The sequence below is a fragment of the Camellia sinensis genome, chromosome 13, assembly GCF_055761805.1.
Source record: "Camellia sinensis isolate YWXY chromosome 13, ASM5576180v1, whole genome shotgun sequence".
In the NCBI taxonomy this organism is placed as follows: domain Eukaryota; kingdom Viridiplantae; phylum Streptophyta; class Magnoliopsida; order Ericales; family Theaceae; genus Camellia; species Camellia sinensis.
This window is the reverse complement of record NC_138973.1, coordinates 118,124,205-118,148,613: the sequence shown is the minus strand read 5'-3', so window position 1 is coordinate 118,148,613 and position 24,409 is coordinate 118,124,205.

Genomic DNA, 24,409 nt, shown 5'->3' with positions numbered 1-24,409 from the left:
TTTGGTGGCCTGCCAGCCACCTTTTGAGGCTACTGACCATCATTTTGGGGCTCCTGGCCACTGATGTGGCTTGCCGGCCACCTGTGATGGCCGGCCGGCGAGCCACCACTGATAGCCGGCCGACTACCAGTCACTTTTGCAGATATTTTATGCCAGCTGTGCCAGTTGTTTGCACAGATGCATACATCTATCCCCACGTGTAGGGCTAGATCTCCTTGAGGGAATTTCATGTTTTCTATATATAGGAGGTCCCTCTCTCATGTTTAGGGCTAGAAAATTTTGGATATCAAAAATTTTCCTCTCTACAAATTCTCTACACTTTAGCCTACAATTCCTTAACATTTGCCTATACACCCTTAACCAAATCTCACCATCTTTGAGCTGAGGTGTTTTTGAGCTTGGTTTGAGCTTTTGAGGGTGTTATTTGTTTGGTCGTGTTGGTTGGAGTTGTTCTTCTCTTCAAAGGTATAAGTCTTAATTTGTAGCTTTGCTTTCTCTACTCTTTTTCCTACTATTTTTCAAATGTTTTGGGCTGTCAAAACTCTGTGTTTTTTGGGCTAAAGGTTGGATTTAAGGCCATTACAGGTTGAGGGGTTAAGAGCCCTTCTTTGTACCTTGTTTTGGAGGACTTTGCCCTTGTATTTCCCATCCTTTCACTATCTTTTTCCAAGCTTTTAAACACTGATTTTCAGATCTTTTTCAGTGGCTAAAATCATGTTTTGAAGTCCAAATTTGAAGGGGTTAGCCTCCCCTCCTTGTGTCTTGTTTGCTAGCCTAGTTAGCTCTATGTGTTGGCTTATTTTTCTATCCTTTTGCAGCTTAATTCCAGCATGTTTTAACCTCTATTTTAGACTATTTTGCCTTTGTTTTGGGCTGTTTGTTGCATTTGAGTCTTTTTTTGCATGGTTGTAGTGTAAGTGTCCTCACAAGTTTGGTGTTTTCGGCCTTTAGACACCACTTGTTTGAGTTGATTGCATGTTTTAGCGCTTTTCTCACTTAATTTTAGCAAGCATAATCTTTGTAACCTCCTTCATTTCTTGACTTTTCATTTGCATTGAGGGTTGGTTCAACCTTGGGACTGTGTAAGGTTGAGATTGAGGTCCATGCTTAATGGTTTAATCCTTTTTTGGGGGTTCATTATCAACAACATGACACTTCTCTCTTGCCTTACACTACCCCTTGTTTGACACTTCCTTCTCTTTAGACGACTTCTCACCAATGGACTTAATTGGTTAAAGAATGGTTGGTAAGTTAAAATGGGTAAATAAAAGTGGAAACTAAAATTGTGCAAGTTAAGAATTTGTTGTGTTTTGGTGTGTTCAAATCGCACGCTAATTTGAACACAAGGAAAATTAGGGCATTTCATACTCAAAGTGATGAAATGTGCCAAGTTTTCTAAGGTCACCATTGGCCTTGATCATGCATGACAGGGTGAAGGTTGTGGGTCCTGTTTGTGCATTTATTGAACTTGTACATCTTGGTTCTTTGGCCATCATGCAATGAAATTGCTTGATTAATGGTTTAAGAGCTAAGTGTATCACTCATTTGAGATGTTTTGATGATCAGGAGGGATACACAGTACAAACAAACCCTTAAAATATCCTGTATATGCTATGTTTGTCCTGTATTGCAGCAAGATGAATCTGTGCAGCAGTGGCCGGTAGGCTACGTTTGGTGGTCGGCCGGCTACCACTGGTGGCCAGCAGCCTTCACCAATGGCCGGCCGGCCACTGTAAAATTGAGCAATGTGTTTCTGAGGTAAAGCAAAGCTGTTCTGGGAGTGGGCAACAGTGTTGGTATTCAACTATGCAAAAAGAGGCATTCAGAAGCATGAGAGTGGCTTTTCGGGTGGAAACCGAGCACGTGCATGATCATCCTTGACATTCCGAGCTTGTTTTAAGTACTTAGCATAGCTGCCCGTTATAAATAATTAGTTGTAGCTAATTAGTTTGTTTTGTGATTAATTAATTAGCTTATATTAGTAAATTATTTAATTGTGTTGTAGTAATTAGCTTTGAGTAGTTAATTATTTATTCGTTTGATTTGTAATAATTAGTTAAGTAGTTTAGCTTAGCTAGTTTATTCATTCGGACCCTCCTTCGTGAGGGCACAATGTTTTAATAATGTGTATGTCTTCCAATCGCACGTCTTTTTCCCTTTTATTTATCCACTTTAATGGTTAGATTAGGGGCATCACGTTTCAATTAGCATATCGCATGTTTGCATCCGTACATTTGTATTGCATGCGCCGAGACTCGGTTCATCATTTAAACTTGTATCGTTGTTAAATACTTCTTTAAATACGTGTTTAAAACGCATGCGATGAAATTGTTGCAAAATACCATGTTAAGTAGCCGAGCCTACTTTAGTTGCATTATTGCATGTGTTGCATTAGCCATCTTGTGTAGTTAGGTATCATACATATTTTTCTAACTCTTTTGTTTTGTCTTAGCTTGGAGTACTAGGTCAGTTTTTAGTATTTTAGCATACTTGCATGAGTGTGAGTGACCGCCATGACTAGCAAACTTACCATGAGGCTGTGTGCTTAAGTGATAAACTGTTTGAATGCCTGTGGATAGAGGCTTTTAGCTTGAGTTGGAATAACTCGATTGATGTAAATGTAAGCCCACTTTGAAGTGGCATCTTTCAAAACTTTTCGAACATGTGATCGAGTGTTCCAATTCTTGCGAACTAGTCTATATCTTGTGTGCCTCACATAGTAAAAATAGCTAATAATTGGACAAGAGCATATAATGTTGATAAGAATCATATCATGAATAGTAGTGGCCGATCTTTGATCGGGCGAGTGGGGTGCTCAATTCATGACCTTCCCCCTTCGTACTAAAGTTCCCGAGCCGAGACAGCTTTGGTGATGATGGACCACGGCCTTTGGTATGAGTCTTGGGTTTCCTAAATTTCTCAAATAATATTTAGATGGCGACTATGTATCTAGCAAAGCAGTCCAATTTTGGCAATTTGATTTAAAATCAATTTTTCAAAACGATTTGCCGGATTTGGACTCCTTGTGTTTTCTATTTCGCAGTGCACTTGTGGAATTAGATTTAGCACCACAGGTGTCTGAATTGTAGGGCTTAATCGCCTTCCGAAAGGGGGCGCAAAAAATTAGGGCTACACCAAGTGATGGAGATTCAAGCTTTTCATGGCGATGATCTTAGCGGTAATACTCGTGTTTCTTCAGAGCCTGAGTCTCTGGTTCTCACTCATTCTGACTGTCTCTTTGTTCTCTAATTTGAAGAGTTTAATAATAAGCTTGATTGAATACGCAAGTTTGGACTTGTTGAAGTTTCGAGATAGCTTGGTGAGAGATCCATTCGGTGCTCTCTCGGACTGGAATGATCTTCTCTCTCTGGTTTGAACTAAAATTTCTCTGGGTTGGTCCAGAGAAATTTTATTGTTTGAACTAAACTTTCTCTGGGTTGGTCAAGAGAAATTCTCTGGTTTGGACTACTTTGATTGATTGGACTACAGGGACGAAATTGTTTTCACTGATGACCAAGCGAAGGAGATTCAAGCTTTTCGTGGCGACGATCTTAGTGATTCTACTCGTGTTTCTTCAGAGCTTGAGTCTCTGTTTCTCGCTCACTCTGAATGTCTCCTTATTCTCTAATTTGAAGAGTTTAATAATAGGCTTGATTGAATATGCAAGGTTGTCCTTGTTGAAGTTTCGAGACAGCGTGGTGAGAGATCCATTCTTTGCTCTTTGGGACTGGAATGATCTTCTCTCTCTAGTTTGAACTGAATTTTCTCTGGTTTAGTCCAGAGATTTTCTCTGGTTTGGATTGAAATTTCTTTGGATTGATTTGGGGGACCTTAAACATTATGGAAATATTAGATGTCTGTTGTGCTATAAAATTTTAATACCAGGGACCCTAAAAAAAAAATCCACTAATATTTAATATACAATGCACGGAAGGTGACATTTAGAGGGACTATTTCAATTTGCTTATTATAAATTCTTTGTTAATACATATATGGATGGTAGTTTTTTCTTAAAAATTAAAACATTACAATTTTATTTATTGAATGTACTATTCTTATATAATTTTTATATAGAATTTTTTTTTTAGAATGATGTGACCTTGTCATTTCTATGATTAAATTTCATTTTAATACACACCTTATTTTAAAATGGTAAGTCCCAATATAATAATATCATTTACAAATTTTGTATAGTTTTTCAGGTTGTATGCATGTTATTAATCTAATTTATTTTTTGTCAATAAATGGGGAATACTTTACAAAGGGTTAATTACAAAAAAATAAAAAAATAAAAAAAAATTAAGGTTTTGCGCGTTTTTTACTTTAAATCTCAATGTTTCAATTTCAATAAATTAAATCCTAGAGTTTCATCCGTGTTTTAATATACCCCCTTCCCCCGTCTCCGTCCATGTAAGGTAATGAAGAATCATTTTAGGGTTTAAAGTGAAAAATACTGAGGTTTAAAGTGAAAAATGAATGAAATCTTAGGAGTTTTTTTTGTAAATAATCCTAATATTTAGTGGTTCTTTTTTTTTTTTGTGTCTATATAAATTACATATCTTATTGTATATGTACATGTGTGCTTGTATATATGACGAAATTTTTGTGTGTAAATTTTGACTTTTCCAATGATAGAATTTGATTTCGCCTAATTTTGATGACTATGCTTGTATATATAGAGAAAAAAAATTTATTTAAATTTTGACTCTTCCGATGATAAAATTTTAATTTTGTCCCTAACTTTGATGGCTATGTAAGATGGGCAACCTGAAATGTAAGAGACATTAATCAGTGTTTTAATGGATTAATGTTATTTTTAGTCATCAAAATTAGGGACAAAATCAAAATTGTATCATCGAAATAATCAAAATTTGAATAAAAACTTTTCACTATATATACAGATACACTTGTACATATACAATAAGAAACGTAAGTTATATATACACAAAAAGAAAAATATTAAATATTAGGGTTAATTACACAAAAAAATTGCAAGGTTTCACGTGTTTTTCAATTTAAACCCTAGTGTTTTTCACTTTAAATCCCAAAACAATTCTTCGTTACCTTACACAAATAGAGATAGATGGAGGAAGTACATTAAAATACGGATGGAACTATAAGATTTAATTTGTCAAAATTAAAATACTGAAATTTAAATTAAAAACACGTGAAATCTTGAATTTTTTTATTTTTTGTATTTTTTTTGGGGGGGGGGTAATATTAACCCTTCCAAACATTTTGAGCTCAACACAAGCAAGATCATTGTGTTGTCTGTTTATTCACCCAAAAACTATCGTGGCGTTGATTAGTGATGGAGTTTTATTTTCAAGTTGTGAGGATGGATTTAGCTATTATGATTTATTCAGTAGGGTTGAGAAAAGAAGTTAAAAAAATTGTAAATTGGTTCAATCCAAGTTAACCTTAAACAATTTCACCACTAATATCACTTATCAAAACAATGATCACAACATTTTTTATTTTAGGATAAATTATATTTTACACCTCTAACATTTTTCACTACATTTTACTTTAGATTCAACACATTAAATTATAACAGTTAATTTTTTTTATTTCTAGTTAAGTGTCAATAGCTCCATTTTTGTTAGCTTTTTTGGTTTTCGAAAGTTGGAAATGTAATTTGAGAGTACCAGCAAGGATCAATAAATCCTTACAGAAATATTAAATGCCAACCAATTACCAAACGATTGCTTCAAAATTCTTTCAGCCTCAATGAAGAGGACTTTTACTAGTGGCTTGCTTTTAGGAGAAAATTCAGAACACGAATCACAAAAAATAAAAGAAAGAGGGAGAAACAGCATCAGAAATCAAATTTCATTAAGTAACTAAGAGTTTACAATTGTACCTTCGCACTTTCACAGCTTTGAAGGGAGTTACAGCAGTAGACTAACTTAGAACTACTCCTAGTAATTTGAAATGCAATGCAGGAAAGTAAAGGATCGAAAAATAAAGAACTAGAAAGAAAAATATAAAGTAAATAAATTTGTTTCTGAATCTGGTTCTAGGGGCCTTCACTATCAACATTCTCTATTTATAGGCTCTGATGATAACCGTCGAAGTGGCTGTTAACCATCAAAGTGGTTGATAACTGTCGAAGTAATCTCCATGATCATCGGTCATGGCTTTAAATAGTTTGCTTCCGTTAAATTACTCTTGTGGTTGGGCTTCCCTACTAAATTTGAATTTAAATTATAAGCAACCGTTTGGACACATCACCCTGCACATCTTGACAATTCCAGTGTTTCACAGATCCATTGCCATTGATACAAGTTGCCACATGTCTGTTGATGATTGGAAACCTTCACTGACTCCCCGAATTACCCCTTATGAACCACGTGTCAGGCTGCGATTGGCTTATACAAGATACATGGCCAATATTACCCCGCACTAATATAACCAATACTTGGTAATATTAGTGGATCGATGCACTTCGACCTACGTTCTAGGACATGCATGGTAATTAATTGTTCTGAAAGTACAACCATCTTCAAGCAATGTTTAAAACACTAAACTTTCTCCTCTGTTTGAACCTTACCTCCACTACCTGTGTAAGCGAAGGGACTGATACATCTTTGATAGCCAATCAAACCTTTTCCTTTGTTGATCAAGTATACAAAGAGGTTTTGGACAATGATGGCCAACGTCGAAAGAAGTCTTATGTATTTATTAGCCATATTTACCCTCTTCCATTTATACAAGTTATGGAGGCTTTGTCGAATATGCACCTTTAGAACAAAAACTTGCACAAATGGATCTCAAAAGCTTTTCATTTGCTCCAAAGCTCTCTGAGTGGGATAAGGCTGCCTCCTCTTCTACCAAGACCACTGGTTGGAATGCCTGGCCAAAACCAACCCAACCTCAGACAAAGGAGCAAATTCACCCCAGACTTGTTCAATTTGATAACCCTACTTTGGTTCCTCCTTCTTCGCGCAGCTTCGTTGTATATTCCTATGTATCATTTGACTGCCTCCATTGCCTCGAAGAGAATTTGCTTTCGGCATGGTATACGTCTACCTTGCCGACCAAAATAGTGCAGAAGCCCTTATCCTCCTACTTGGCCAAGAAAGCAAAACTTTGCTCTTTTGATTGGCTAGAGTATGTGCATGAGCCTTAGTTTCCACCTTCTTTTGGAGGGCACCCAACTACTCCTCCCCTTCCTCCTACTCCCCTTCCTCCTAATCCTAACCAGATTGGGGAGCCGAAGCTCACTCTTTTTGAGGACCGGCATGTCAACCCTTATCAGGCCCCAACTCCCTCTAGTGCCTACTAGCAGTATAAGGCCCAAATTTTACTTGTTGCCTTCTCCCACTTATACTTCGAAGTGCTTTGAAGTGACACCCCCCCCCCCCCCACAAAAACTTTATATGGGCTTGTGACATAGTCTCCTGAAGCAACATCCTTAATTCAATGCCCCAGGCAGAACTCTATACCTTCCTAGACCGACTCCCTCTTTTGCTCAACTGGAATAAGAATGCCTTGTCCACCAATAAATCTTTGGACGAGATCTCTGCCACTCGTATTCAAACCCAATACGAAGTAGAGAATCTCCTTGAAGAATATGAAGACTTCAAGAATAATGACCCAGCATGCAGGGAGGATACCGATATGGATGAGGTGGATGAAGTTGAGAAGGCCCTGACATAAACAAAATTTGAAATGAGGGTCCAACAGCTTTTCCACCAAATAAGGGCACACCAGTTAGAGAAGCCTCATTTAGATAGGATAGAGGAAAGGTTAGAAAAGGAACATGTATTTATTGAATTTTGCTTGACTAAATTCCATGACCTTATAACCCTGCCCATTCCTTATTTTTTACGAAATTGAGAATGTAGCCAAATAGGCCCTCTCAATATAAACGTTTATGTTAATAAAATATGGGTTTCTTTGTTTCAATTGCATGGTTTATATTTGTCAATATACATGTCTTTGTTCTTAAACTTGTTCACATACTTAGCAAATACCAGTTTCGAAGTGACCCATCTATTTCGAAGCCTGGTTATGTGTTTCGAAGCATAATTTCCTTTCTCAAAAGGTAGTAAACTATTTCTTCGAAGGGACTCTACTTGGTAGAAAGTCCATGAATGTGCTTTCAAAACCTCTGAAATTAAAACATAGGCTTCTCTTTTGCCAATTTCATGGTTTGTATTTGCTAATATACCAGCCTTTAATATTAAAACTTATTAACAAATCAGCAAATACTGGCTTCAAAGTAACCCATTCATTTTTAAGCCAAGCCAAGTATTTCCAAGCACACTTTCTTTCAAAATCTCTGAAATTAAAACATGGGTTTTTGTTTTGCCAATTTCATGGTTTGTATTTGTTAATATACCAGCCTTTAATATTAAAATTTGTTAACAAAAAATACTAGCTTTAAAGTAACCCATTCATTTCGAAGCCAAGCCAAGTACTTCAAAGCGCACTTTCTTTCCTCAAAAGGTAATAAAATATTCCTTCGAAGAAGATCTTCTTGGTGAAAAGTCGAAGAATGTACCTTCAAGGCCTTCTAAGTGTTAAACAAATCCAAACTCCATATTGGTTAAAATATAAGTTTTACATTCTAAACTGGCTTCGAAACAAACCAACCATTTCGAAATAATGTCAAGCATTTCAAAGCATATTTTCTTTTCTTAGAAGGTAACAAGATGTTGCTTTGAAGGAAGTTTTCTTGATAGGAGGTCCACAATGTGTTTTCATGACTTTTAAAATAAAGGCCTTAACCTCACAAGGGTCAAAATGAAAACACAAATAGCTCGGGCCTATTTGACTCGTTAGGATAAATAGACAACTTAGACAAAAGGTATAAAGCCTCAATTTTTCACGATCTCACCTATTCACTCATCCATTTATAACTCTTGCTCCTATTGTTACTTACTCCAGTTCTCACTCTTCCCTTCTCATTTTTCTCACTCTTCTTTCAATCCCTTACCAACGTTTGCTTCTTCTTCCATGAAGCTGCCAGTTGTTGAATGTTTACATCCCTTAGTGCCTTTGAGGAGATGTATAAATGAAGAAATAGCCAAGTACGGACCACTAAAGGGTCAAAGTGCGATTGATGGAAGGATCTTTGTCCCTTGCCATCATTTACAAGGGGAATATGTTCTTGGCCCCATTTTTAAGGATGCTTCTACTGCACTTCCTCCCATATACCTATCCTTAGAGGATCACTACCTCCTTTACGAAGGAAAGCTCAACTAAGGGTTGGAAAGCAACTCGACCTCATCATTGCTAGCCCACGTTGAAGACAGAATGAGAGGAATGGTATGATCAAGTCATAGAGGCTAGAGAACAAGACCTAGAAGACCTCTACATCCTTGATGCCCTCTGACTCTCTAGGTTTATAATTCCTGAGGATCCCTATCTTATACCAGCTACTCTCTATTTTTGGAACCCTTCTTTTAACTTCTTTCAATTCTAGTGTGGTATGACGGCCCCCACCGTTCTTGATATGTGCCATCTTTTAAGGCTTTCACCCATCGGTGATCCCTTCGGTCCTGACTAGCTAGCCCTTAAGGTTTCCTTTTCTGTTCCTTCTTCGAATTCTTCCAATAGTGACTTTGTAGCTGCTAAGAACAAAAGAGAAAGTCTTGTGACCGACTGAGAGCTCTTTTCATTTATCCTTTATTGACTTTATAAATTTCTTTTTTGTTCCTCCTCTCAAAAGATAATGCTCGAATTTGTTCCCCTTGCCAAGGCTCTGGCTTCGAAGAAGAGGATAGCCCTGGCCCCTTATGTTCTTGCCCATGTCTATAGGGTTTGTTCTCAATTTTATGAGAGGCCTCTAGAGCCTAATCAAGGAGGTCCAATTTGGGTACTTCAACTTTGGCTTTTTGCCTACTTTACTGACTTTCACTCCTCTTGCCTAAAATTCCTGGTGCAAGAGCCCACCACCTATGGGGAAAAGTATGCCAGAGTCTCGTTATACCTTTCCAATTTCGCCTACTACTTTTCTTCCATCAACTTTTAACTTCCGTTCTCCCTTCCTTTTTTTGTCCTTTCGAGGCTAATACCGGGCCAGCTTGGTTGAGAGTCCTTTTGATGGATACCACCTGCTCTAGGCCTATGCATAAAGAAATGTGGGCCTCAATTTTGGTTCCAATGGATCATTTTAATGTCACTCTAAACCCCAGAACCTACAAATGCATTTCTGAGGTATACTACCACTCCCAATTTGCAACACAATTTGGGCTTACTCAGGGGATCCCTATCCTTCTCTATAGCCTTGTCAATTCTAAGCTCGATTCCAAAAATTTGAAAGTGTCAAAATCCAGGTTGGATGAGGTCGTAACTAAAGTTGTCCATGATTTTTCCAACTTTGAAGTCGTACCTTTCACCAATCACAGTGGGGTCATGAAAAGATTCCAAGACTGGTGGACAGCCAATATGGAGGTGCATCTTGCCACTTCCACTTTGGACTTACTAAAGCAGCTGAATGTGACATCCCAATGTGGGAAAACTACAACCAAGGAAACTGGCATCACCATGGCTTCCACCTTTACTCCCTCAACCCCTGCTACTTCAACCTCCTCACCCAAAATTATCAGGGCTTCTTTTAAGAAAGGTGCAGGCTTTATCCCTTCTTTTGTCTATTCTTTCCTCTCTTCTATATTGTTCTTTTACTCAGTGTTTCTTTTACTGTTATAGGAGCTTCAAAGGAGACTTTGCCTCAGAGAGCACAAGCCTTGGAAACGCTAAAGGGCAAACATTAGGTTTTCAAGAAAAGAAAGGCCCAACTCAGGCTTGAGCCGATGGAAGAGGCACCAAAGGTTCCCTCGGAGGCAAAGGAGAAAGAAAAAGAAGAATCTCCTCTAAAAAAGAAGAAGAGGCCAGCCTCCCCCACTACCAAAGTCGTTGTGGATTTTTCTCATGAAGCAGCTACCAAGGCAATAGAGAAGGAGCAAGCTAAAGAGATGATAGTCTTCCACAGTTTAGAGAAGAAAAGGCAGCAAAAGATCTCAAAGGAGGAGGTTGTTGTTGCTAAGCCAACACAAAAGGAGGCTATGAGGAAAAGTTGAGCTACTAAACATCGCACCGGTCCTAGCACTCCAACTACCGCTATTACAACTACTGGTGCTGGTAATAATCTTTAGCATTTTATAATGCTTTAAGTTTTTCAAATCCTTTTTGCTAATATTGCCTTAGCACTTCTTTTGTTTCAAAATGCAGCAATAACTAGCTTGCCACTCTCTTCTTCAATACCAACCCCTTCTTCCTTGACTAGCACTAAAAAGCCACTTTTAAGCCCCTCCAAACTAAAAGAAGCACTAAAGGGAAAAGGAAAAGTAGAGCCTAACCTGCCAATGAGTGTAGAGCCATTGCAAGCCATATTTTCAATCCCTGTCTCTGCACTCCTCATAACTTTTTCCTTGATTCCTTCAAGGGTTGACATGTCAATCAACTTATCTTCCCAACTTTTAGCCCTGCTAAGCTGCATAGTTTGCCCTTCGTATCTATTGCCTCACCCTTGTTGTAGACACCCCATTTTTGACCGCCCTTAAGACTTGGGCGCCTCAGGTTGATCACTCGATGATGAAGTACTATGTTGTACATACACTCAATTCCTCAAAAATAGGAGCCTTAGTGTTGAGTTAAAGAGCCTAAAACCCTTGCACCTCCTTTGAGCCAAAACCTAATTTTTCCAAATCTAACCATCCAGAGACCTGTTGGCTAACAGGTGGCCAGCAGGCCAAAATTTAGTGGTCGGCCATCTCCTTACTGGCCGGCCGGCCGGCCGGCCAAGTTTCCCGGTAGATTAAATATTTGTTACCAGTTGTCCCCCCATGTACATGCACTGCTCCAGATGGCTCAATAGAGATATTTCTGAGATAACAACCTATTTTCCTATACATAGGGGACCATACCTTATGTTTTTAAGTTAGAAAAAATTCCAAGAGCTCAAATTCTTGAAAATCTCTCTCTCTCTCTCTCTCTCTCTCTCTCTCTCTCCCTTGCAACCTATATAGACCCTACATACACTTCCTAAACATATATTTTGGCTTTCTTTGCTGAGGTTCTTGAGTCCAAAATTCAGCTCTTGAAGGTGATCATTTGTTGGTTTGTGAATCAAAGAGTTACCCCTCTTCAAGAGGTACAACCTTGGCCTTATTTACACTACTCTCCCCTATCTTTTCTTACTATTTTTGTACTGTTTCTACACTATTTTTATGGACTGAAACTTGTGACTTAAAACTGTCAAAGGTAGAGGGGTTAATCACCCTTTGTTGAACCTTGTTTTTCAAGCTTTTGCCCTTGTGTTTCCCATTCTTTCCTCAACTTTTTTTTCTAACTTTTTACCACTATCTTTCAGAGTTTTTCAGAGGCTAAAAATGTGGTTTTGAGGTTCAAAAAGTGGAGGGGTTAGCCATCCCTCCTTAGGCTTGTTTATTAGCTTCATTTCTCCATTATTTTTGTTCACTTTTTCTAGCTTTTTTCATACTAATTTCAGCATTGTTTTTGTTAGTTTTAGGATCGTTTTACTGTGTTTACTTCATTCATGCTTTGTATAGTGTGCTTGTAGTATTGTAGTCCTCATAGGATTGGATGGTTTAGGCCTTTGACACCGACCTATTTAAGTTAATAGCTCTTATTTTATGCTTTTCATACATATATTCACAGTTGCAACAATCATCTCTGTAACATCCCTCCTATCTTGGTTTTCTTTGTTTGAGAGTTGTTTCAAACGAGTGTTGACACTTCTCTCCTTTTAGTGGACTTAACTCTCACCTTTGGACAAAATGACTAAAGAATGGAAAGGTAATAAAATTGGACTAAAAGTGGTTAACAGGATAATAAAATCAAATTTGGTTCAATCAGACATTAATTCAACCTATTGAGTCTTGAAACATTTCATACTCTTTAGTGATGATAATGGTTCAAGAATCAAGGTCAACCACTTCCCCAAAGAGGCAACTCCATGATGGGGAGGAGGTTTCGTTGGTCTTTCATTGTCATTTATTGAGACTTTGTCCATCACTTCATAGATCATCACGTAATGAGTTTGTTCTAATTGATGATTTACGAAACGAGTCTACCCCTCCTTTGACCTGTTCAATAATAAGGAGAAGCAGAGAGGACAAACATCCCCTAAAAATACTCTGTCTCTATTTATTTTTAATTCCAGCAGGGCAGAACCCCAAAACAATGGTCGGCCAACCACCTAACCATCCGGCCGACCACTTTTCAAGGTTGGAAGGCCACCACTTTTTAAACCAACAGTGCCATTTTCTGGTAGAACAGAGCAGAAGCTAGGGTAAAAACAGATTAATTTTTTGACTATGGACAGAACAGTTCTGGCAGGAAAACAGAGGAGTTTTCATGTGGAAATTCTTGTGCATGCGTGTGCTACTTTTCAATTCTCATGGCCCTAATAAATAATGTTTTAATTGTAATATGTTGTACTAATTTGTAGCTTCATTCGAATTTGTAATCACTAGTTACTTAATTAACTTCGTGTCGTAATTAATTAGTTAGTTCAATTCTAAGTTGTAACAATTAGTTAGTGTAGTGAATTCATTTATTTGGCAATATAATAGTTAGTTAATTTGGTAATTAGTTAGGACACTCATTCAGATCCTTTTGCATGAGGGAAAAAATTGTAATATTGTGTATGTCTTCTAACCCCCATTTCTTCTAACCCTCATTTCTTCCTTCTTTTTATTTATTCGCTTACTATGGTTGTATAGCATCGTGTTCTGCTTAGCATTTTCCATGATTTGCATCCATTCATTTCACATGTATAAGGGTTTCACTCATCATACTAATCAAGTGTCAATTTCAAAATTCCTTACTCGTATGTGTGCTTTATTGTATGCCTTGAATTGACTCACTTGCCATGCTAGTAACCCGAACCTAATAGTAGCATTTTGTATGTGTTGCATTTGTCAGATTGCATCGTTTAGGATTATGAATTTTTCTAATTGTTTTATTTCTTTTAGCTTGTCTGGGAGTACTAGGTGAGCATTTCTTGCTTTAGCATATTGCATGTATGTTAGTGTTACCATAGCAAGCATGCTTACCATGAGGCTAAGTGCTTAATTGTTATATCTCTTGAATGCATGTGGATGGAGGCTTTTTCGCTTAAGTTGGATGATTTTTATTAATGTATCTGTGAGATCACTCTTTCAAGTGACACATATTTGAAAGCCCTTTTCAAACACACATGAAATCAAATTACTCTAAATTGGGCGAATTGGTCTATACTTCTATGCATCACATAGTAATGTTAGCACAATAATTGAAACAAGAGCATATAATGTACATAAAAATCACATTATGATTAGTAGAGGCAGATCTTTGATTGGGTGAGTAGGGTGCTCAATTCATGATCTTCACCTCTCATGCCTAAGCTCCTGAGCCGAGACACTTTGGTGATGATGAACAAGTGGCCTTTGGCACGAGTCACGGGTTTCCCAAATTTCCCAAAAATATTTAAGTGGCGACTCTGAAATCTGGTAATGCGTCCATTTTAGGCATTTTTGATTAAAAATTTATTTTCCAAAAGATTTGCCAGATTTGGACACTTTTGTATTTATCCGTTTCACATTGCACTTGTGAAACCATATTCAAAACCACAGGAGTTCGAACTGTAGGGCTATCATATCTGAAGAGACTAAACCCCTCCAAGGAGCACGAAAAGCAAGCTACAGTTTCTGGCAACTCTACTGGGGAGTTAGAGAACTTTACTTGAACTTCATGATGTGAATTTTTATCTACATATATATGTTCTTTGCATTGCATTTGCATTGTTACTATAAGTCACTGTGTTTTCCATCTACTATTCCTAGACGGCTTGCCGAAGGATTGCGCAAAAAGATTGCCAAAAGGTTGACCTGGCACGGACTCTGCCATGTTGGAAACATAACCCATGGATCTGGATTACCGCTGTACTACTTGATCCTCCTTTCGCTTCTCGGTGTTGGGTGTGAGAGGTATATTAGGTAGTCTTGCTGAGGTACCCTTTTGACCATTTGGCCAAGCTATATATAGTAAAGTCATAGAGACCATTCCTAGTTAGAGCAGGATGCTCACCCTTATGGAGGATTTTGTGAAACTACTTGTTTGAAGTAATGAACCCTAGATCATGTCAAATCTAGTACAAGGTAACCCTATCCCAACATTGGGGTGTTTTGGATCTCTTTTACTTGGTATGGGTTTTATAGTGAAACTGTACAGGAATGTTCATATCAGAAGTACAAATTGATATCGGTTTTGGGAGCAGAGTTCAAATGCAGTCCTTTAGTTGTGAATTGGGCCAAAGTGCTATCTGATTATTGATTTTTGTTTTGTTTTTTTTTCTTTTGCTAGGTAGTTTGGAAACATAGCTTCAAACAAACCTAATATCCCCCAAGTTTTGTGGACTTGCCCTGACAGCCTTTGCAAAATTCAAGATCTTGTTCATGGTCAGCCAACGTTAGTCTCTCTGCCACTAGTTACTTGGAGGAAAATAAAAGTTATCAGCACTAGCACGGAGCACTCAACAGTCACCTGTCCATTCTCACCCACTCAGCTCACCAATAGTTCACTCTTCAAGGCCTATCATGATGCAAAGTTCAGAAGAGGTTGCTGCTATGATGGATGCTTTTCTAAGAACTGTGGATACCTTGAATTACAAAATTCTTGCTTAGGACGAAACCATTACTTAAATGCGGCGCTCATTGGAAGCATCGACATCTACTGTACACCTAGTCCCAACTGCCCAGCCAAATCATGACCCACCTCCACTAGTTGAAGATCCTCAAGTCCCGAACCCTCAAGAGATATTTCCATAGGATCCAGTTTTTAGGCCGCTAGCACAGCCCCACGGGGGACTCTTTCCCTTTGACATAAATGATATCAATCCAACTCTAATCAAAATTGCTAGGCTAGAGAAGGCACTTAAAAAATCCCAAGGCTTCAATTCCATCCCAAATATTGAAGATGATTATACCGAGGCCTTGCTCTGTTTATCAGAGAAATTCAAGATGCCTCACATTGATAGATTTGATGGGAGTGGAGACCCTATTGTGCATGTTCGCCTTTTCTCAGATGTTTTGAGGCCAATGGGCATGATGCAGGCTCATAAATTGTCATTGTATGGACGGACTCTATCGGATGTGGTAGCTATCTGGTATGCCAAGCTAGAGGATTCTACCAAACGGTGTTGGGAGGAACTATCTGAGGGGTTTGTTAACCAATACTCATATAACACCCAGATAGAAGTAACAATCAATGAGCTGGAGGCAACCACTCAGAATCCCAAGGAACCCTTCATTGACTTTGTTGCAAGATGAAGGGCAAAGGCAGCTAGAATGGTAAATAGGCCCTCTAAAAGGAAGCTAGTCCAGTTGCTAGTCCAGTTGGTCATCCAGAATCTTGGATCGAATATGTTAGTAGTAGCGCCACTATCTACATTTGCTTCTCTGCACGAGTTAGGGGTCCAAATTGAAAGTGCATTCAAGAAAGGCATCATTCAGTGAACCAGTGAACCCGCAAGAAGGCCGTTTTCTAAGAATACCAAAGCTTGCAATGGCACAATTCCTCGGCCTGCCGAGATCAGCAGTCTCGCCACAGCAACCAAAATGGCTAATCCATTCGCCGCTAAAACCTTACAACCGATCGGCCCAAACCAAAGTCAGAAAACCTTTACCACTCTCCATATGAGCCTTGCCTATGCTCTTAAACTCCTGATGGAGAAAAGGCACCTTAAGCCTCTCGAACCTCAACCTCTCCCTAATCCACTTCTACCTAGACATGATCCCACCCAGTACTGCATCTTCCATCAACAGCACGGTCATCCCATCGATCGGTGCTATCACTTATGTTATGAGATCCAGGATCTTATTGATAATAAAATCATCGTCCCACCCTCTAAACCAAATGTAACCACCAACCCACTTCCCGCCCATAACCAAGTCCCACTACCTAGAAATATTAACCTAATCCATACACTGCTGCCCATCTTTAACCCCAGCACATATATCACCTTATCCCACCTACCTAAGCCAGAGATGGTTATTCTAGAAAGCACTGACATGTACATGATGCACATAACACCTAAAACTCAACCAGGGCCTGTGGTAGTGCAAGCGAAGGAGGAGAAGAATGCACTAGAGAAGGGGTTGCCTGACACCCAAGTTATAGAGAAAGGGGCCTCACTCACAGAAGAATATGACACTAGCTGGTACATTGTGGTTGCTGACCAACTAAAGCCTGTTGTCATCTTGCTAGATTTCCTCAACATCAATGCCATTAGGGAAGATGAGCTAGGGAAAAATCTGAATGGTTAGCCTAAACAAGGCTTCAATCACCTAGTAGAATTAGAAGAGAACCTAGTGGACCTTGAGGAAGATTTGAAGAACCTCTACTTTTTTGAAGAAGAGGATGTGGATAGCGTACAGATCAATTGGTGGGATCCAAGTCAACCCGAAACCAACAATGGATGGTTGAGTGAAAAAGAGTCAGATACAAAGGAGCAGGTGAAAAGAGATCTAAAAAGAGAGGAAGTTCGTGACAATAATAAAGCTACGATCGTACCTAAGGTTGAGGCCATGCCTATGACTGAGCAGAAGGGGAATTGGAGCAATTCTAACTAGAAAGAATCGAGGAAATCTAGAAAAATATAGCCATAGAGTAGGGAAAAAGAAAAAGAAAAGAAGAGGCCGAGTCAACAGCAAAGCCCGAATGGCAACCAGTGATAGGCAAAGGATCCCAAGGAAGCTTAAGCAGTGCCGGAATACAGAGATTGAGGTAGTCACAAAAGAGGAGTGGTGTGCCTATGAAGGGAGTGATGTGAATATGCTACAAGTGGAGCCCGATGACAGCCTAACAATGATAGTAGGGGAATGGTAGGAAGGTAGTGATCTAAGCCATACATAAATAGACGAATGGTGGAAAACAGATACCCCTAATGACACATGGTGTGCCAATGGGATCAACCACATGACCCAAAAGTGGTCAGTATTTCAAACCATCAACTCTAGATCAGCCAGAATCCACCAGGAAATAAGTTGAGAAATCGAAGAAGAATGATGTAGGGAAAGACCTCATCTTAAAACAGCTAAAAAAGATCCAGGCCAATATATCAATTTGGGGGCTACTGATGGCTTCATGAGAGCACAGGCAGGCACTGCTAGAGGTATTGAGCAGAACTAAGCTACCAATTGACACCACCACTGACCAACTAGCGTGATTGGTTACATCTGGGGATGTTACGCTAGTGTTGTCTTTTACGGACAAGGAGTTACCACTTGAGGGTGCCAATCACAACCGACTCTTATATGTGACTCTGGAGAGTTGGAAGAAATGGATCTCAGTAGTGTTGGTGGACACTGGTTCAGTAATAAATGTATGTTCGGCAAGGACCGCTTACGCCATAGGTTTGAAGCCTTCACGGCTACAACTCAAGCTGTTCGAGCCTATGACAACACCAGTTGAGATGTCATAGGGACTTTCAAGAGCCAAATATTAATTGGCCCATCTGAACATGAGGTTGAAGTCCATGTTATGGGCATACCGACAACTTTCAATTTACTCATAGGAAGGCCTTGGCTGAATCAGATGAGGGTAGTATTGTCAATAGTTCACCAGCTGGTGAAATATCTATTTAAAGGTGGGATTGCTACTATTTATGGCAATTTTACTATCCACCCTCCCTCGGGAACTACCATGCCCTTGTTAGAAATAATACATAGGGAAGAGAATGTGTTCCTCTTCGACTTCTCTTTGGCAGAGGCCCGGCTGGTCCAATCTATTATGGCTGTGGATGATGGGAACTATGTGAGCACTTAGTATATCTATAAGATGAGTAAACAAGGTCATATTCCCGGATCGTGACTAGGCAGGAGTGGTAGGCAATGAGGTACTATTGCCAGATAGATAAGTCACAACCCCCATGTTTTTGGGCTGGGGTACATGCCGACTGCTGAAGACTAGAAGAGAAACAGAGATGAGTTGAGAGAGAGACTTAAAGTAAAAAGGACCGAGAGGTAATATGAGCAAGTCCACAAGCCAATTCGGTGAACCTTGAATGGATGCTTTGTCCGCCAAGGGAAATATTTCTCGTTCTATGGATTTCCGAAACCACGGGTCGATCGGGAAACAAAGACAAGGTACCCGAGATTCGAGATTTTCTTCAGGCATTAATTACCAAAAGATGAGGATGAGTAGATTAACGTGAGCATCAATACAGAGCAAGGTAGGACTGCGAGCTTGGATGTCGATGAAAAAGTGCTGTTAGGGATGGCATAGACTGACTTATTATTGGATTTTGATGCTGGGGCTGAGCTTGTTAACTTGGGAGATAGAGGTACTACCTCTATGATTGGGGATAAACCAGTGGCAGATTACTCTGGTCTCATCGTGGATGCAACCAAAGCTCTATGCCTAGTCTGGCAATATGAGAAGGGCACCATTGGCAGTTCTAAACCGGATAATGAGTCCGAAACTGATTCCACCGAGTCTGTTGAGTCTAGATTGGATTTGAGTTCTTCGGAGGCGTCCAAGTCTGGTGCCTCCGGGATTGGTAACCTGGATACCAATGTCCTGTTGAGGTCTTCTTTTAGTTTTTCTTTTGAACAACTGTAACAAAGGATCCAGACTTTACTAATAAGAATGCAATAGATTTCACTTATTTCGTTGTGCCTTTAGTTTGTTGCATTGATCTTGATTTTCAAAAATCTTGACTTAAACAAAGAGGAAGAAATTCCTCAGGCTTTGAAAAATTTGGTTGACCGAAAGAAGAAGAGGTGTGTTAAGCCCTACATAGATGAAATCATCGCAATTAACGTGGATACTGAGGAGGATCCTGCCTTGGTCCAAATCGGGTCCACGTTGTCTTCGAAGGAACACGAGCATTTAATCACTTTATTAAAAGATTTCAAAGATGTTTTCACGTGTTCCTACGAATACATGCCTAGAATTGATCCTGAGATTGTGTAGCACCGGATCCCTCTTGACCCCGAGGCCCGACTAAACAGAACCTTCGTAGAGTCCATCTAGACTAGGCGTTAAAGATTAAAGAGTAGGTCACTAAACAGATTGATGCGGGCTTCTTGATGGCGGCTAAGTACCTGACTTGGCTCGCTAATATTGTTTCGATTTTGAAGGATGGCAGTATCAGGGTTTGCATCAACTTCTGAGATTTGAATAGAGCTAGTTCGAAAGATGACTTTTCATTACCACACATCAACAAGTTAGTAAATTTCACTGCCAGCCATGCATTGCTTTCTTTTATGGATGGATTTTTCGGGTATAATTAGATTTTGATGGCCCCGGAGGGTAGAGAGATTTCACCACGCCGTGGAGTACTTACTGCTATTGAGTCATGCCTTTTGGGTTGAAAAATGCTAGGGCTACATATCAGAGGGCTGGGACCATGATCTAGTACGACATGATACATAGAGAAGTTGAGGTGTATGTGGACGATATGATTGTTAAGCCCAAGGAGCGAGAAAGCCATTATACCACACTAGAAAAATTCTTTGAACAGATCAGGGAGTATAGATTGAGGTTGAACCCCCAAAAATGCACCTTTGGGATGACTATAGAGAAAATACTGCGATTTTTGATTACGTAGAGGGGAATTTAAGTAGATCCGTCCAAAATCAAGGGCATCTTAGAAATGCCGCCAACAAGGGCTGAAAAGGAGGTATGCGACTTTCTAGGCAAAGTGCAATTCATAAGAGGATTTGTCCCAAAATTAACCTTGACTTGTGAACCACTATTTGGTCTTTTCAAGAAAGAGAAGAAGTTCCAATGCAATGATCGATGTCAGTTTGCCTTTGAACAGGTCAAGCAGTACTTGCAAAATCTACTTGTATTGTCGCCACTAGAACAGGGAAAGCCAATGATCCTATACCTATCGGTGACAGAAATAACCATGGGGTGCATGCTAGCTCAAGAATCAAAAGGTAAGGTGGAGAAGGTCATCTATTATTTGAGCAAGAAGATATGGGATCACAAGACCCGCTACACTCCACACAAGAAAACTTGTTTACTTTGGTATGGGCAACAAGGAAGTTGAGGCAGTACTTGTTAGCTCACTCCATAATTCTGGTTTTGGGATTAGATCCCATCAAATATCTCTTTGAGAAATCGGTACTTATGGGTAAGCTAGCTCGTTGGTTACTCCTTCTCTCCGAGTATGACCTTAAGTATGTCATGCGCAAATCTGTCAAAGGGAGAGCTATAGTGAAATTTTTGGCAGACCACCCAGTGAAAGGAAATGAAGCAGCAGAGTACCTAATCTTAGATGAAGACATTCTACAGATAAAAGAGGAAACATGGACAATGTACTTTGACGGAGCATCTAATCAATACAATTATGTGATAGGTTTGTTGCTAATAGCACCCAATGATTCCAATATACCCCTGTCTTTCAAACTCCTATTTAAAGTGTCCAACAATGAAGCAGAATACGAGGCGTGTATCGCTGGACTGGAAGCTGCCCTACAACTATGGACAATAAGGTTGGACGTCATCGGAGACTCGAACCTGGTTGTTTCTCAAGCCAATAGAGGTTGGAAGGTCAAGTAAGAGAACATGAACGTTTATCATCAGACCTTGGATATTCAAATTTTGAGGTTTGAAAAACTACGTTCACGCATCTGCTAAGAGGGAACAACTGGTTTGTTGATGCGCTGGCAACTCTATCTTCCATGGTAAACATTTCGCTTGGATTCAAGATGCGTTTGATCATTGTGGACGTCCCCGAACGTCCCGGGAGGGAAATCCCATTTTGTTCATTATGGGCTCACTACAGTTCAGGACTCAAATGTCACGGTCCTGTATCTAATCTCGCAGAGTGTAATGCAAGACCGATGAATCATCAAAGAGTCCAAATCCGGCAAATCGTTTTTGAAATCAGATTTTTTTGAAAGAAGTGCCAAACATAGACTACTTTGCCAGATACAGAGTCGCCACCTAAATATTTTATTTTGGGAAATTTAGGAAATCCTGACTCGTTTGCCTAAGGCCACGTGTCCTTCATCACCAAAGTTGCCTCGGCTCGGGAACTTAGGTACGATTGGGAAAGGTCACTTCGTGAGCACCCCCGCTCGCCCGATCAAAGATCGGCCTCTACTAACCATGATATCGAGTTTTGAAAACATTATGCATTCTTATTCCTGTTATTAGCCTAGATTTACTATGTGATGTGCGCAGCATACAAGTATAGACTGGATTGCCTAAGTTGGAACAAAGCATCGCACATCCAATTGTTTTGAAAATGGATCGAAGTTTGCTACTCGCAAGTAGGCTAAAACACGGGTTTCGATGAATTATCCCAACTCAAGCAACCCAACATTCACCCATAGGCATTCAAGCAGGTATATCACATAAACAATTAGCCTCATGGTCAACATGCTATCATGGCAGTCACTCACACATATGCAAGGATGCTGAAGCATAAAACTTACCGAGTACTCCAAGCCAAAACAGAAGCTGATTAGAAATCATGCATGAATCCTAACTATGCTGGAATGCCTACTGCAACACATGCAAAATGCTACTAAAATAGGCTCGACTATTCTACAATGGCATGTGAAATGCTACAACTAACACGTATTCAACTCGGAATTGAAATACAATGCAGTTAATATAATGCGCCGAGCCCGGTGCATGCAAGACAGATGAATGAATGCAAACATGCGAGCATAGGTATGCTAATTGAAACATGCCCTAATCTAACCATCATAAGCTGATAAATAAAAGGGAGAAAGATGTGGGGTAGGAAGACATACATCACACACACGCACACTTATTACAACATTGCCCCCGCTCGGAGGGTCCGAATAAATAATACAGTCCGAATGAATGATTAAATATTACAAAACCCTAATTAATTATCAAATTAACTAGGAAAGCAAATAAACTATCATGCAAATTCATGGACCGCCTCAGCTCTATTCTGAATGATGAAAGATGCATGCTCGAGTTGCCTTGCGCAGAAATCCATTGCGATGCCCCGATTCGCCTCTGTTTGTAATTAATCCCGGAATGCTGTGCAAGGCTTTAGAAAGTTGTTGATTTCTGATTTGCTGCAACAGAGAGCAAGAAATGGGCAAGGCAAAGTATTTTCACACTACTTACCCAAAAAAAAAAAAAGTATTTTCACATATGTATGCACACCTCGATCCTCGTGCCACAAATCACGCATCTCGATGCACGATGGTCGAGGAGTCGAATTGCACGACTCGATGTGAAGTGAATGCACATATGAACGTAACAAGGTCTAGACTCCATCATGGTTAATCCGGAGTGTCGGCGACCGGGAATTGAGACACGTTCCGTCACTTGGAGTACGAAACGTCCCTCGTTTCTTGTGCTCAGGCTAACTCCTATCCCAAACACAATGCAAATGAGAATGAGATGGCATACACAATGCGACTAATATGTAACCTAGCATACGTAATGCTATGGACTAAAATGGCATACACGATGTAACATGGCATACACAATGCTCTAACATGCAACCTACCATACGCAATGCTATGGACTAAAATGACATGCACGATGTAACATGGCATACACAATGCTCTGACATGCAACCTAGCATACGCAATGCTATGGACTAAAATGGCATACACGATGTACGATAGACTTACACCAATATGAGTGGACCTCAGCCACACTCACATTAGTGGCCATATGATGGAAATGAGACAACCGAGACACATGCAAACATGCACGATGCAGGGGATCGATCCTAAGGCATCAAATGCCATTCTACCAAAGCATGGAAAAGGATGCAATATGGCATACAAACACACAAATTCCAGCTCTGAAACATGATATAAAATGGTCCCGAAACATGCGAACATGGCACACAATGCAAGCTAGGGGGCCCGGGTACCGAAACTAGTGAAGTGCGTTACTCTAGAGGTACCCAAAACAATGCACTAATGGCAAAATCAACCCCAAACAGATCCTAGGTAGGTCTAAAACAGTGGGGAAATGGTCTAAAATGATGGCTCGGAATGCAGCGAAATGGAGCTCATTCAATGGTCGGTAAATGAGGCATACAAGCCCGACTCTCAAACGCATCTAAAGAGTATAAAACATGACAATATGGACTTCAAAAAAGCTCTGAAATATGATGTATAATGGGTCCAAAACATGAACACACCTCAGTATATGCACGGAATGGACCTCAAATCTCAAAGCTAGGCAAGTGTATTGAACTACAAGCATGCAAAACAAGCATCATTCGACCACAAGACCAAAAAACAGAGCTAGGGCAGTCCAAAATATGCACAAAATCAGTTTAAGGCATGGCCAAAAAGTGCTAAAATCAAGGGTCAACAAAGCATGCGAAGTAAGCTAGTGAACCATGATTTACACTACATGTATATGAAACATATGAGGGCTCACCAAACCAACGAAAAAAAGAAGTATTTCATGCCAAAATATGCCCAAATAA